Raw genomic sequence first — 17,160 nt, forward strand, 5'->3', positions numbered from 1 at the left:
AAAAACAGACATCAATAGTGAACTCTTTGAAAATGCAATAAAGAGGTGGGACAAATAACCCACTAGGTGTAAAAGAAAGGCAATAAAAGTGGGACTTGAAATAGCTTAAAGGAAAAACTTATCAGAAACCCAATTACTCTGTTCCTCTCTCAAAATACAAGACCCAACAACTCATCTTCCTATCTCATTACATCTTCAGCAACAACAAGAAGAAGCAAAAGTAGAGAAATATCTTACGTGTTCCAAAAATAGCAAGATTGGTGACGATTCTTTCTGAACTCAAGTGTTTTCTTGTGGAAACAAGATCTGGTCGGGAAAGGAGACTACTAATGGAGTCGGGGGTCAGAGGGTAACAAGATCTAACCCGGAGTAGTGACTGCCAAAAAAAGCAGCCGGAAAAAGTATGAGTCTCTACCGAGATTGTAGAGGCTCTGATACCATGTGAATGATGTAAGTGTATCTCACTTCATACTTAAAATGATAGATTAAATCGAGAATATATACACAAAAGCTAGATACATAAGTCAACAATGCATCCCTGAGATCACGCCTTCTACCTACAATATTTGACCATCCATCCGACATACAATCTAATAATCGAGGCCATGACTGAGGTCCAGGCTCGAGTCTGTGATTGAAGCCACGATCGAGGCCTAGGCACGAGGGCCATGATCGAAGCCATGATTGAGGCCGAGTTCCGAAGGCTGCCTGGGCAGATTTATAAAAGAGGGCATTCATCCCATTCGCCATTTTTAACAAACTGGAGTTTGAGCAGAGGTGATTTTGATAGATTTTCAAGAAAAGACATTGGGATAAGTGATTCTAATTCGGATTTGATCTATATACACAAATATATCATTTATTTTCACCATTTAATTAGTGTTTTGAGATTGAAATTTGGGAAATTCTTGAAATCTCATAGAAACGAATTTTCGAGATTTCGGTATCGATTCAGAGTCGGATTTGAGTGAAACTGGTATGGTTGGACTCGTAATTGAATGGGTTATTGGATTTTATGAGTTTTTCTGGAATCCGAGACATGGGTCTCACGGGCAATTTTTGATCTAATTTCGGATTTTATTGAAAAATGTAGTATTTTCTAATAAAATTGATTCCTATAATTTTTGTTGACTATATCGAATTAATTATGACTAGATACGAGTTGATTGGAGTCGAAAAATCAAGGAAAAGATATATTACTTGGTTAAATTGGAGCAAGTCGAGGTAAGTGACTTGTCTAACCTTGTGTGGGGAAAATTTTCCCTAGGATTGGTATTAATTGTAATGTGATGAAAGTCGTGTACACGAGGTAACGAGTGTGTACACGGATTAAATGTGAAGGATTATGTTTTTAAATTGTGTAGATCACTATTGCATATTAATTAAATTATTAAATCTTGTTATATTCTCCATCATTGATTTAATTTATATACTTTAAATTTGCTTGGCCTTTTTCCTGCTAATTGTCTTACCTGTTTAGTTGGAACTTAGTTTCTTTTATTCTGTGCATTATTTGAAGGTTGATTTTCATTAAAATAAATATTATTAATATGAAGTATTTGACATTTTAAATTTCGTATTGAAGCAACGTATTAAAGAATTTGAAATATTATTTTGCTGAATTATTTATTCCTGAATATTTTTGTAAGATTTTCGTACTCATTGTAATGGAGCCGTGAGATCTTTATTGTGAAAAAATATTATTGATGATTTATTTTGGTATGATCCGTGAGCTCGTGATTGTGGAAAATATTGTTGTTGAATTATTTTGGCAAGTTAAATTATTTGAGCACTTGAGGTGCAAATTGTGATATAGTGTGATATTGATAAGCATGCGGTGGTATAAGGTCTGTGTATTGAAACGCATGCGGTGAGATAAGGGTGGCTTGATACGCGTGGCTAGTAGGGGGAACTACTAGAAGTAATGCGGTATGATAAGGATGGCTAAAACGCGGGATGCTATTTCGGGAAAAAATATTTTCTTTAAAATAAATTGTGAAGGCTCCCGCGGTGAGATAAAAAAATGAGATATTGTGAATTTATTTATGATTTGGGACTATGAGGCAGTACCTCGGGAGTGCCCTTGTTGATATTGATCTATGGCCGCAGTTGCCTTTAATTCTTTATTGTGATTTTTCTTAAAGTTGAAAGGAATCCTGTTTTGATTCCACGAGATATTATTTGCCATAATTTTTTGTAATTAAATGGTGACATGCTACTTGATTCATTTTCATTGTCATTATATTTTATTATATTGTTAAACATTTTACCATGCAATTATTACTTTCCACTACGGCCTGACCTGACCTCGTCACTACTCTACCGAGGTTAGGCTTGGCACTTAATGGGTACTGCTGTGGTGTACTCATACTACGCTTCTGCACATCTTTTTGTACAGATCCAGGTACACCTTACCAGACCAGGCATCAGTAAGCTAGCTGTACGAGGAGACTTCGAGGTATATCTTTCAGCGTCCGCAGACTACGGAGTCCCTTTCTATCTTACTATGTTGTATTCCTTATTTGCTTTAGACTCTGATGTATAGAGACATAAAGAATAAATTCGTAGAAGCTTTTGACTTATTTTTACCGGGTTTTTGGGAGTTGTAATTATTTGAATTGTAGTTTATTTATTTCAGATATTTATGATTATTGCGCATTGATAGGCTTACCTAGTCTTAGAGACTAGGTGCCATCACGACCTCTTACGGAGGGAATTTGGGGTCGTGACAAGTTGGTATCAGAGCACTAGGTTCATAGGTGTTATGAGTCGCAAGCAGGTTTAGTAGAGTCTTGCGGATCGATACGGAGACGTCTGTATTTATCTTCGAGAGGCTATGTAACTGTTAGTAAATATTCACTTCTTTGATTCCTTATCGTGCGCCTTTGTTGATTTCGAAGTTCTAAACAATTGTCTTTCTACTCTCTCACAGATAGTGAGTACTTGCACAACTGGATTCGATGATCAGACACCCGTGCCCCCCTGTTGGAGCCGCAAGAGGCCGGGGTCGGGGAAGAGGCCGAGGAAGACCACGTGGTGCAGCCTGAGCACCTGCACGAGCTGCTGCAGCAGAGCCACCAGTAGCTCCAGTTGGAGAGCAGGCACCTGAGACGCCTGTTACTACTCCTGCACTTCAGGAGACTCTTGCCTCGTTTTTGAGCATGTTTGGCACTCTAGCTCAGGCAGGGTTAATTCCACTTGCTCCTGCCACATCTCAGGCCAGGGGAGGAACACAGACTCCCGCTGCCCGTACTTCAAAACCACGAGCCCAAGTTGACCATGCCCTAGAGGTTGTACCAGTGCATCCAGTTGTCCTAGTTCGGCCTGAGATTAGGACAACAGTTTCAGAGGGGGAGCAACTTAGGCTTATGAGGTATAAGAAGTACCACCCTCCCACTTTCAGCGATTTAGCTTCAGAGGATGCTCAGGTTTTTCTGGAGGAATGTGACCGTATCCTTTGTACTATGGGTATTGTGGATTCCAGTGGTTTTTTTTTTTTTTTTACGGTATTCCAGTTTAGAGGAGCAGCCTACAAGTGGTGGCGGGCATATGAGTTGGATAGTCCGGCTAAGGCAACTTCACTCACTTAGACTCAATTTTCAGATATGTTCTTAAGGGAGTATGTTCCTTAGAGTCTTAGAGATGCATGGCACACAGAGTTTGAGCAGCTGCGCCAGGGTTCTATGACCGTATCAGAGTATGCAGTTCGATTCAGTAATTTGGCTAGGCTTGCACCGACCTTTGTTGCTACTGTTCGAGAGCGAGTTCGCAGATTTATTGAGGGTCTCCACCTTAGTATCAGATACAGTATGGCCCGAGAGTTAGAGATGGACATCACATACCAACAGGTGGTGTTAATTGCTAGGAGATTGGAAGGTATGCGGACTCGGGAGAGGGAAGAGAGGGAAGCTAAGAGACCCCGGGATTCTGGAACATATAATAATTCTCATGCCCCCAGTTGCAGCCCGTCATGGTAGAGGTTATATGAGCCGTCCTATTCATTCAACACTTCCAGCTTTTAATGGTATTCCGACTACTCCCAGACCTCAGGTTCCATCATATTATGCACCGCCAGTGTCTACTGTACCTCCTGTATGGGGTGCTTTCAGCGGACAGTCTAGTCGATCAGGCCCTATCCAGTCCCAGCAGCCATGTCCTCCGAGGGCTTGTTTTCAATGTGGTGACACTCATCATATTATGAGAGATTGCCCCAGATTTAGGAGGGGTGCACCTCCACAAATTTCTCAGGCCCTACCTATTCCACATGGTCCTCAGGCTTCTCAGGCCATGATTACTGCACCAGTTGCCACTCCACCTGCACAGCCAGCTAGAGGTGGAGGTCGGGCAGGTAGAGGTCGCCCTAGAGGGGGAGGCTAGGCCAGCTATTATGCCCTTCCTGCTAGGACAGATGCCGTTGTATTTGATTCTGTTATCACAGGTATTATTCCGGTCTGTCATAGAGATGCATCAGTCTTATTTGATCCAGGCTCTACTTATTCTTATGTGTCATCTTATTTTGCCCCGTATTTGGGCGTATCACGTGGTTCCTTAAGTTATTCTGTTTATGTATCTACACCCGTAGGTGAATCTATTATTGTGGACCGTGTGTATCAGTCGTGTTTAGTTGTTATCAGTGGTTTTAAGACCATGGCCGATTTATTATTGCTCCATATGGTGAATTTCGATATTATTTTGGGCATGGATTGGTTGTCGCCCTATCATGCTATTCTTGATTGTTATGCCAAGACGGTGACGTTGGCTATGCCAAGTCTACTGTGGCTAGAGTGGAGAGGTACCTAGGATCATGTTCCTAGCAGGGTTGTTTCATTTCTTAAAGCTCAACGAATGGTTGAGAAGGGGTATGATGCATATCTGGCCTATGTAAGAGATGTTAGTATTGATATTCCTACCGTGGAGTCAGTTCCTATAGTAAGGGATTTTCTTGATGTATTTCCAGTGGATCTTCCGGGTATACCACCCGACAGGGATATTGATTTTGGTATTGATTTGTTATCGGGCACTCAGCCCATTTCTATTCCACCATATCGTATGGCCCCAATAGAGTTGAAAGAATTAAAAGAACAATTACAGGAATTGCTGGATAAGGGCTTTATTCGGCCCAGTGTATCGCGTTGGGGTGCTCCTATTTTATTTGTAAAGAAGAAGGATGGTTCTATACGGATGTGTATTGATTACCGCCAGCTAAACAAGGTTACAGTGAAGAATAGGTATCCATTGCCATGTATTGATGACCTATTTGATCAGCTTCAGGGTGCAGAGTATTCTCTAAGATCGACTTGCATTCAGGCTATCATCAGTTGAAGATTCGGGAGCAAGATATCCCGAAGACTGCTTTCAGGACTCTGTACGGTCATTAAGAGTTCATTGTGATGTTTTTTGGACTGACCAACGCCCCAGCAATATTTATGCACTTAATGAATAGTGTATTTCAACCCTATCTTGATTCTTTTGTCATTGTGTTTATTAACGACATTCTAGTGTATTCCCAAAGCCGGGAAGATCATGAACAACACATGAGGACTGTGCTTTAGACTTTGAGAGAAAAGAAGTTATATGCAAAATTTTCAAAGTATGAATTCTGGCTTGATTCAGTGGATTTTTGGGCCATATAGTTTCGTGCGAGGGGATCAAGGTAGATCCGAAGAAGATTGAAGCAGTGCAGAGTTGGTCCAGACCGTCCTCAGTTACGGAAATCCAGAGTTTCCTTGGTTTGGTAGGGTATTATCGCCGATTTGTAAAGGGTTTCTCTTCTATTGCTACATCTATGACCAAATTGACCCAGAAGGGTGCTCCGTTCAGGTAGACCGAGGAATGTGAGGAGAGCTTCCAAAAGCTCAAGACAGCTTTGACTACAGTCCCAGTATTAGTATTACCTACAGGTACATGGTCTTATACTGTGTATTGTGATACGTCGTGTATTGGTCTCGGCGCAGTGTTGGTGCAAGACAGTAGGGTGATTGCCTATGCGTACAGACAATTAAAGGTGCATGAGAAGAATTATCATGTACATGACCTTAAGTTAGCAGCTATTGTTCATGCCTTGAAGATTTGGCGACATTACTTATACGGTGTCCATTGTGAGGTCTACACCGATCACCGGAGTCTACACTATCTGTTTAAATAGAAGGATCTTAATTTGCGGCAGCGGAGATGGTTGGAGTTGCTTAAGGATTATGATATCACCATTCTCTATCATCCCGAGAAGACCAATGTAGTGGCCGATGCCTTGAGTCGTAAGGCGAAGAGTTTGGGAATCTTAGCATATTTACCAGTAGCAGAGAGGCCTTTAGCCTTGGATGTTCAGGACTTGGCCAACCAGTTTGTCAGGTTGGATATTTCCGAACCGAGCTGAGTTTTGGCTTGTGTGGTTTCTCAGTCTTCTCTTTATGATCGGATTAGAGAGCGTCAGTACGATGACCCCCATCTGCTTGTCCTTATGGACACATTTTAGCATGGTGATGCCAAGGAAGTCGCAATTGGAGATGACAGTGTATTATGGATGCAGGGCAGGCTATGTGTGCCTAATGTAGATGGTTTGCGTGAGTTAATTCTCCAGGAGGCTCACAGTTCGCGGTACTCCATTCATCCGGGTGCTGCAAAGATATATCAGGACTTGAAACAACACTATTGGTAGAGGCAGATGGAGAAAGACATAGTGGAATATGTAGCTCGGTGCCTAAATTGCCAGCAGGTGAAGTATGAGCATCAACGACCGGGTGGATTGCTCCAGAAGTTAGAAATTCCAGAATGGAAATAGGAACGAATCATTATGGATTTCGTTGTTGGACTCCCACAGACTCAGAGGAAATTCGATGCAGTTTAGGTGATTGTGGATAGATTGACCAAGTCAGTTCATTTCATTCATGTGATTACTACTTACACTTCAGAGTAGCTGGATCAAGTATATATTCGCGAGATTGTCAGACTTCATGGTGTACCGGTATCTATCATCTCTGACCGGGGTACACAGTTTACCTCACGGTTTTGGAGGGCTGTACAGCGAGAGTTGAGTACGCGTATGGAGTTGAGTACAACATTTTACCCTTAGACGGATGGACAGACCGAACGCACTATTCAGATACTGAAGGATATGCTCCGTATGTGTGTGATAGATTTTGGGGGTGCTTGGGATCAGTTCTTACCACTTGCGGAGTTTGCTTACAACAACAGTTATTAGTCAAGCATTCATATGGCTCCGTATGAGGCTTTGTATGGTAGGCGGTGCCGGTCTCCAGTGGGTTGGTTCGAACCGGGCGAGGCTAGACTATTGGGTACGAACTTGGTTCAGGATGCCCTGGAAAAAGTTAAGTTGATTCAGGATCGACTTTGTACAGCCCAATCTAGACAGAAGAGTTATGCAGATCGGAAGGTTCGTGATGTTGCATTCATGGTTGGTGAGCAGGTCCTACTCCGGGTTTCGCCTATGAAAGGGGTGATGAGGTTCGGGAAGAAGGGCAAGTTGAGCCCTAGGTATATTGGATCTTTTGAGATTCTTGAGAGAGTTGGAGAGGTGGCTTACAGACTTGCACTACCACCTAGCATCTCTGCAGTTCATCTGGTATTCTATATTTCTATGCTTCGGAAATATCACGGCGATCCGTCTCATGTGTTAGACTTCAGTTCGGTTCAGTTGGACAAGGATCTATCTTATGTTAAGGAACTAGTGGCCATTTTAGATAGGTAGGTTCAAAAGCTGAGGTCAAAGAATATTGCTTCCGTGAAGGTTCAGTGGAGGGGTCATCCAGTCGAGGAGGCGACTTGGGAGACCGAGCATGATATGCGCAGCTGTTATCCACATTTTTCACCAGCTCATGTATTTTTTCTAAATCCCTTCGAGGACGAACATTTGTTTTAGAGGTGAATAATGTGATTACCTAAAAATGTCATCTTTAAATTCAATAATTAATTCTGTGTTCTAAGACCTCGAAAAGTACTATTTATCATCACTCGACTTGCGTGCGTAATCCGTAAAATTTTCCGAAAAGTTTTTATATGAAAAATGGATTAAAATGTGAATTAGAGCTTTAAAACCCAACTGAGTTGACTATGGTAAACATTTTGAGAAAAAAGACTCGGATCAGTGTTTTGACAGTTCTGGTAGGTCCGTATCATGATTTGGGACTTGGACGTATACCCGGAATCAAATTCCGAGGTTCCTAGTCCGAGATATGGAATTTTAATAAAAAATTAAAAGTTTAAGTTTAAATAGTGACCGGATGTCGAATTATGTGCAAACGATCCCAAAATAGAATTTTAATGATTCCAACAACTCCGTATGGTGATTTTGGCCTTAAGAGCGTGATCGAAATTTTATTTGGAAGTCCGCAGTGAAATTAGGCTTGAAATGGCTAAAATAGGAATTTAAAGTTTGGAAGTTTGACCGGGGAGTTAACTTTTTGATATCGGGATCGAAATCCAGTTCCAAAACTTTTCATAGCTCTGTTATGTCATTTATGACTTGTGTGCAAAATTTGAGATCAATCAGACTTGATTTGACAGGTTTCGACTTCGAATGTAGAAGTTGGAAATTCTAAGTTTCATTAAGCTTGAATTGGAGCATGATTCGTGATTTTAGCGTCGTTTTATGTGATATGCGGTTTCAAATAAATTCGTATGATATTTTAGTACTTGTTGGTGTATTTGATTGAGGTCCCGAGGGCCTCGGGTGAGTTTCGGATGGTTAACAGATAAAAAATTGGACTTAAAAAGCTGCTGCAATCTTTTCTCTTCTACTGGATATTCTGGGATGTGATCGAGCCCAAGATCAACCCCAGATATCGAGCCCAGGGTCGACGGCCAAGGTCGAAGCCAGAGACGAGGCCCAGCCTCGATGCCATGATCGAAGGCCATGATCGAAGGACCAGGCTCGAGGCCATGATCGAAGGACCAAGCTCGAGGCCATGATCGAAGGACCGGGCTCGAGGCCATGATCGAAGGACCAAGCTCGAGGCCATGATCGAAGGACTAGGCTCGATGCCATAATCGAGGCCATGACCGAGGTCCAGGCTCGAGCCTGTGATTGAAGCCACGATCGAGGCCTAGGCTCGAGGGCCATGATCAAAGCCACGATCGGGGCCCAGTTCTGAAGGCTGCCTAGGCAGATTTATATAAGAGGGCATTCGTCCCATTCGCCATTTTTAACAAACTGGCCCTTGAGCAGAGGCGGTTTTGATAGATTTTCAAGGAAAGACATTGGGGTAAGTAATTCTAACTCGGATTTGGTTTATATACACAAATATATCATTTATTTTTATCATTTAATTAGTGTTTTGAGATTGAAATTTGGAAAATTCTTGAAATCTCATAGAAACGAATTTTCGAGATTTCGGTATCGATTCGGAGTCGGATTTGAGAGAAACTGGTATGGTTGGACTCGTAATCAAATGGGTTTTCGGATTTTGTGGGTTTTGCCGGATTCCGAGACTTGGGTCCCACGTGCGATTTTTGAGCTAATTTCGGATTTTATTGAAAAATGTAGTATTTTCTTATGAAATTGATTCCTATAATTTTGGTTGACTGTATCGAATTAATTATGACTAGATACGAGTCGATCGGAGTCGAAAAATCGAGAAAAAAATATACTACTTGGTTAAATTGGAGCAAGTAGAGGTAGGTGACTTGTCTAACCTTGTGTGTGAGAAATTTCCCCTAGGATTGGTATTAATTGTAATGTGATGAAAGTTGTGTACACGAGGTGACGAGTGTGTACACGGGTTAAATGTGAAGGATTATATTTTTAAATTGTGTAGATCACTGTTGCATATTAATTAAATTATTAAATCTTGTTATATTCTCCATCAGTGATTTGATTTATATACTTTAAATTTGCTTGGCCTTTTTCCTGCTAATTGTCTTACCTGTTTAGTTGGAACTTGATTTATTTTATTCTGTGCATTATTTGAAGGTTGATTTTCTTTAAAATAAATATTATTAATATGAAGTATTTTGACATTTTAAATTTGGTATTGAAGCAACGTATTAAAGATTTTGAAATATTATTTTGCTGAATTATTTATTCCTGAATATTTTTGTAAGATATTCGTACTTATTGCGATGGAGCCGTGAGCTCTTTATTGTAAAAAAATATTATTGATGATTTATTTTGGCATGAGCCATGAGCTCTTTATTGTGAAAAATATTGTTGTTGAATTATTTTGGCAAGTTAAATTATTTGAGCGCTTGAGGTGCAAATTGTGATATTCATACGCATGCGGTGGTATAAGGTTTGGATATTGATACGCATGCGATGAGATAAGGGTGGCTTGATACTCGTGGTTAGTAAGGGGAACTACTAGAAGTAATGCGGTATGATAAGGATGGCTAAAACGCGGGATGCTATTTCGGGAAAAAATATTTTCTTTAAAATAAATTGTGAAGGCTCCCGCGGTGAGATAAAAAAATGAGATATTGTGAATTTATTTATGATTTGGGACTATGAGGCAGTACCTCGGGAGTGCCCTTGTTGATATTGATCTATGGCCGCAGTTGCCTTTAATTCTTTATTGTGATTTTTCTTAAAGTTGAAAGGAATCCTGTTTTGATTCCACGAGATATTATTTGCCATAATTTTTTGTAATTAAATGGTGACATGCTACTTGATTCATTTTCATTGTCATTGTATTTTATTATATTGTTAAACATTTTACCATGCAATTATTATTTTTCAGTAGGGCCTGACCTGACCTCGTCACTACTCTACCGAGGTTAGGCTTGGCACTTATTGGGTACCGCTGTGGTGTACTCATACTACGCTTCTGCACATCTTCTTGTATAGATCCAGGTACACCTTATCAGACCAGGCATCAGTAAACTAGTTGTACGAGGAGACTTCGAGGTATATCTGCCAGCGTCCGCAGACTCCGGAGTCCCCTTCTATCTTACTATGTTGTCTTCCTTATTTGCTTTAGACTTTGATGTATAGAGATATAAAGAATAAATTCTTAGATGCTTGTGATTTCTTTCTACCGGGTTTTGGGAGTTGTAATTATTTGAATTGTAGTTTATTTATTTCAGATATTTATGATTATTCCGCATTGATAGACTTACCTAGTCTTAGAAACTAGGTGCCATTACGATCTCCTACGGAGGGAATCAGGGGTCGTGACAGATAATGTGGGCTCTTATTGTTCAGCATATATAAATAAAGTTTGTTGTCCTTTCCATGTTTAAAACCAGAAACATTAGGTTTCCACCCTCTGGCCTTGACTAACACTTTGAGAATATAGGTTATTAGATAGAATTTTCTAAATATAACTGAACTGCACGTAGCTTTGTCTCGATTTCTAACAAAACACAGAAGATATCACCAAATCTGCTATATCATTAGACATTAACCCCATAAGAGATTTAACAATTTTCCTGCGATAGTGACTTGTTATTTATGTTGCTTTTTTTCTTTAAAGGGTGTGAATGAGAAATGGAAGAGCCATCTTTTGGATTGCACCTCTCCATCTCACCCTTTCTTTGTCTATAAATTTAGAGGCATGGCCTCATTTTTCAGATATGAAAAATCTGAAAACTTCTCCCCTCTTTTCTACATTGTTGCATTATTTTTCAAATAAATATAAGTGTCAAGTGTGATTTGCTCTGTTTGTTGAGTTGTTGAAGTTCTGTGATTTGTAGTGCCGCTATCAAAGAATAGTTATTCCGTTTTATCCTGGGAGAAATTAAATTCCGTTCTCACCTTGGGCAACAGTGAGAGAATTAAATTCCTTAAGGACATACTCGGAATTATTTTACAATTTGTTTATTTAACTAACGTTTGTTTGCTTATCTGATTTTCTGATTTTGAACACAGTATTAATAATAATCTTAAGGAATTTATATTTATTTTCTGTGTTCATATTATCATCTGTTGAAGATCAAATGAAAAAGAGGAAGTAACAGACTATTGATTTTACAGTCTTGTTTTTTCCTCGTCTGCGTATTTCCGTTGTTATATACTTATATGGCAATGGCTTTCTTGGTGAAACAATGCAATTGTGTGGAACTGTACGGTGTGATGCCACATGATGCTCTGGAATGTTTATAAGTGCTATTCGGTATTTATTAGTGTTGATATTCCAAAAGTTTCCAACTGAAAAGAAACGATTTTGACGGCATAACTAATAAATCATTCATGGAATATTTTGTCTTTTCTGATTACTAAATATTTATATAGTGTTCAAAAGGGATAAAAGACTGGAACAACAGTTCTAATGTAATTGAGAAGGAGAAATTTTGCAAAGAAAATGGGGCGACAGTGTGATAAGTGTCTCGATTATGGGTGTTATCAATGTGGAAGAATTAACTGTGTTGGTAATTGTGACTGTTGTGAAATTCTGTTTTCCCACTGTCTTCTCTGTCGATATGCCTTTATGGCAAATGGTCCATCAAAGTGTTGCTTGAGTTTGTTTTTCCTGATTTCACTAAGAAACGACGTTATGATGCCTATTCTAGACTCAATTGGTAAAAATATGAAAAATGCTCGTTGGACCAATTTTGTATTGAAGTTTTCTTTAAAATTAAATTTTGTTTGTTGGACCTTTTCGGGAAAAAGCAAAGAAAACACTTTTCCGTTCCGGTCCAAATTGATTTTAATTGGATTAAAGTACTCTTGCCTTTTGAGCCATAATAAAAAGAAGGCACCATTCACTTCTTGAGTCATCGGTGTAGAATGAGGAAAAGAGAACAGAAGACAACGTTTTACAAAAACATAGTCGGTTCATGAGTTGCCAGTGGTGGCTTCTTTGAATTAGTGCCAAAATTATTTCTTGGAAACAATTATTTTGTTTAGAAATAGTAAATATCGGTTCATATAATGGAGGAATTGGTAAATTGGTGGGAAAAATCAGGTGTCCTTTGGACAAGCTCTCCTTCAAGGAAGTAACTCAGCATATATTTGTTTGATTAGAGTAAGTGATCAAACTGTTTAAATATTATAATAGTTTAGTTGGAAAATCATTTGAAGAGATAAAATTCTTGTGATTTTCTACTCTTATTTTGGAGACTAAAATCTTCGTGGTTTTTTTACTCCTGCTTCGAGTTAAAATCTGCGTGATTTATTACTTGTTTGTTGAGACTAAAGTCTTCGTGACATTCTATTCATTTGTCGGAAATTAAAGTCTAAGTGACTTTATACTCGTTTTGGAGATTAAAATCTTAGTGATTTTCTATTCTAATTTATTATTCGGTTTGAAGCCTAAAAACTTCACCGTTTATTAATTCTGAATGTGTCAGATTGGTTTGAAAATTTAAAACTTCACTATTTATTGATTCTGGCTCTGTAGTGACACAAACAACAGTTCTTGTGGTTGGCTCTATAAAGTAAAAAGGGGCGGTGAATGTGAATCTCCTTTTGAAGAAATATGTTTGGAATATGGTATTATTCATCAAACGACAGGCCCTTAGTCACCACAATCTAATGAAATTGCAGAAAGAAAAAATAGAACGTTAAAGAAGATGATGAATGCCTTGTTGATAAGTTCTGTTTTACCCCAGAACTTGTGGGAGGAAAGTTATTCTTTCAGATAACCGTATACTCAGTCGAGTTCCCCATAGCAAGACACAATCCATTCCATATGAAAAATGGAATGGAAAGAAGCCCAACTTAAATATTTTAAAGTGTGAGGGTACTTAGCTAAAGTGCAAGTTCCTAAACCCAAAAGGGTAAAGATCCGACCGAAAATTATTAATTACGGTTTCATAGAATATGCAACAAATAGTAAGGCATATCATTTTCTGATTCATAAATCAGAAAATCCAGATATTCATATTAATACGGTAATCGAATAAGATAATACTGAATTCTTTGAGAATATTTATCCGTATAAAAAGGAATGTGAGTTGTCTAGTGAAATATCTAAGTGACCTCGGAAAGAAAAAAAGAAAAGTACACCTAATGAGGTGAATCCAAGACGTAGTAAGCGTCAAAAGACAACTACTTCCTTTGGACCAGATTTTCTAATATTCTTGTTAGAAATTGAGCCTCAAACATTTAAAGAAGCAATGTCTTGCTCGAAAGCACAATGTTAGAAAGAGGTAGTCAATAGTGAGATAGAACCCATATTAAGTAATTATACTTAAGAATTGGTTGATCATCCTCCAGGAAATAAACTTTTGGGTTCTAAGTGGATTTTCAGAAGGAAAATAAAAGCTGATGGTACTATTGACAAATATAAGGCAAGATTGATTGCCAAAGGATTAAGACAACGAGAAGGTCTTGATTACTTTGACACATACTCACCTGTAACGAGAATTACATCTATTCGGATAGTAATAGCATTAGCCACCGTATATGGCCTTGAAATCCATCAGATGGACGTAAAAGACAGCCTTCTTAAATAGAGATTTGGAGGAAGAAATTTATATGGAACAACCTGAAGGGTTCGTGGTTCTTGGAAAAGAAAGAAGGTGTGTGGACTTGTTAAGTCACTTTACGGACTAAAACAAATACTCAAACAATAGCATGCAGAATTTGACTAGAAAATGTTGTCAAATGGTTTCAAACTAGTGTATTTATATTAAGAATACTCTAAATTATGTAGTCATTATTTGTTTGTATATGGATTATATGTTGATAGAAAAGGCACATGAAACATGTGAAATGTGGGGGCATTTAGCTTATGCATAACAAAAGCTAATGCTAGACGGGATGTATATATTATCTAGAAGAATTAGATGATATGATTCTTCGAATCCCACAAATCCTTAGGGATATTGATACGGTAGTCGGTGAATTCATTACTTGTTCAGTCTTAGTAATGACTAGTAATGAAACTACAAATTCGAAAGTTGTTTACGTGCCGTTCCAGAAATAATTTGTTCTTTCTTGAACATTTATAATGTTTAGCTCTTTATGAAAGGGTGTCACCTGGAAGGCTGTGACTTTTCATGAAAAGTGCGTTTATATATTTTGTATAAACATGACCGTTCATAATAAATGTGTTATATATTAAAAAGTTGTGGCCACAACTGATGCCAATCATTTCAGCTGTTGTTATAATATACTATTACTACATTAAGTGTAGTCAATAATTTGATATGCAATCGAAAGTCGAGGCGTATTAATCTACGACATAAGAAAGTTTGCATTGAACTTTCATGTCAATGAAATGAGTTTTGAGATATTTGAAATATACTCCAAATTATGCTTTTGCACTACAATAAGTATCCCGCGATAATAGGGGGGGTATAGTGATGCAAATTAGATCACCGGTTCAACCGATTCTAAACAATTGGTGGAGGAATGATGTCTTGGAAATCGTCCAAACAACTGTGCATTGACCGCTCTACAATGGAGGCTGAGTTTATAGCCTTAGACAAGGCCGGTGAAGAAGCTGAATGGCTCTGGAATTTCTTGGAAGATATTTCATTTTGGCCCAAACCTTTGGCACCTATATGTATACATTGTGATAGTTAAACAACAATAGGCAGGGCAGGGAGCCTTATGTATAACGAAAAATCTCGTCACATTCGACGGAGACACAATACCGTCAGACAACTACTCTCTAGTGGTGTTATCACGATTGACTATGTAAAGTCAAGAGATAACCTGTCGGATCCACTTATAAAAGGCATATCTAGAGAGGCAGTTGAAAGATCATCGAAGGAAATGGGGCTAAGGCCCAGGACAAGTCATCATGGTGGTAACTCTACCTAGCAGACTGGAGATTCCAAGAGCTAGGTTCAAAAAGATCAAACAAAGTTATGAATGGTGGTTCAACATTGTCAAATAACACAACCTATTCTCGTGATGAAGACAATGTCCAGAAATCAAGGTAAAGCATTAAGGCTTTTTGATGAGTCAATAAAGCTTTTAATGATTTGCTAAGTTTGGCAGGATATGACCAGATAGTGTGTCTATAAGATTACACGTTTAGAAATCACCTATGTGAGTGTGAAGTATAAGCCGCTTTAAGGGGAATGAAAGTAAATGCCCATTCTCTAAGCACTCATGAAACCAAGCGGTGTTCATGGCTGAAACGAACACAACCATGAGAACCAAAGACGGTTAAGGATTGAATGTGTGACTTATGGTTGTCTAGGTATACACCAAAGCTCGACGGTTCAAAGATATCAAATTTACCGATTGACCGAGTATATCCGACATAAGTTCACTACAGAAAGTTTAAAGGAAAACCTACTTATCCAGATGCAATTAATCTTTATTTGCGAATCACACAGTATTTTCATGCATGTTTTTTCACATATGTCCATTCCCCAATCATGTAGGGGATTGTTGTATTTTTTCTTTAAAGGGTGTGAATGGAAAAATGGAAGAGACACCTTTTGGATTGCACCTCTCCATCTCACTCTTCCTTTGTCTATAAATTTAGAGGCTTGGCCTTATTTTTCAGATATGAAAAATCTAAAAACTCTCCCCTCTTTTCTACATTATTGCATTATTTTCCAAATAAATATAAGTGTCAAGTGTGATTTGCTCCGTTTGTTGAGTTCGCTGAAGTTATATAATTTATAGTGCCGCTATCACAGAATAGTTATTCCGTTCTATCCTGGGAGGAATTAATCCATAACCTTGAGGGGATTAAATTCCTTAAGGACACACTGTAAATTCAGTAGGCTCAGAATTATTTTACAATTTGTTTATTGACCTAACATTTGTTTTCTTATCTGATTTTCTGATTTTGAACACAGTATTGATAACAATTTATAACTTGCACTCTTCTAATCAATCATAAGGCAAATGTGTTATTCATACAAGAGAATCAGTCTTTTGGGTATGACTTGAATTTTTATTTTTGTTCGTGTTTACCCGAAAAATGGATAGAGTTGAATTTATACGCAGTTCCGAAGATATGTGGCGCAACTTAATACAAAATACAAGGATAGATAAAATGTGAATATAGATTGGAGAGAGTGTAATCTAGACAAGGCAATCAAGAACAGTGAACCTTAGGATTCAACAAATAGAATCAATCTAAGAAACTAGAATAGCCATTCTTTACTGTAGAAGAATATAATACTTTCATTACAATGTAAGTCTCAGAAAAATCTGTGCTGCAGAAATGATAACCAAGCCCTTTTATAGTGGAGGGATTCGGCACCGAGCATAATAAAATAAAACATTCAGTGGGAGACCCATGATAAGTCAGCTTTTCCATAGTTTCTGCCAAGATTCCCTCTAGTGGGATTGCAACG

General features: G+C 38.5%; 1 long non-coding RNA gene across 1 annotated transcript; it reads right to left on the reverse strand.

The window, feature by feature from the left end:
- Positions 1–11,321: 11,321 nt before the first annotated feature.
- Positions 11,322–16,765, reverse strand: LOC138909047 (uncharacterized). Its single transcript, XR_011415559.1, has 2 exons — positions 16,677–16,765; positions 11,322–11,407 (listed from the first exon to the last, which is right to left on the reverse strand). It is a non-coding gene; the product is annotated as an uncharacterized lncRNA (long non-coding RNA).
- Between the last annotated feature and the right edge of the window lie 395 nt (positions 16,766–17,160).

The sequence above is a fragment of the Nicotiana tomentosiformis genome, chromosome 1, assembly GCF_000390325.3.
Source record: "Nicotiana tomentosiformis chromosome 1, ASM39032v3, whole genome shotgun sequence".
Lineage (NCBI taxonomy): Eukaryota > Viridiplantae > Streptophyta > Magnoliopsida > Solanales > Solanaceae > Nicotiana > Nicotiana tomentosiformis.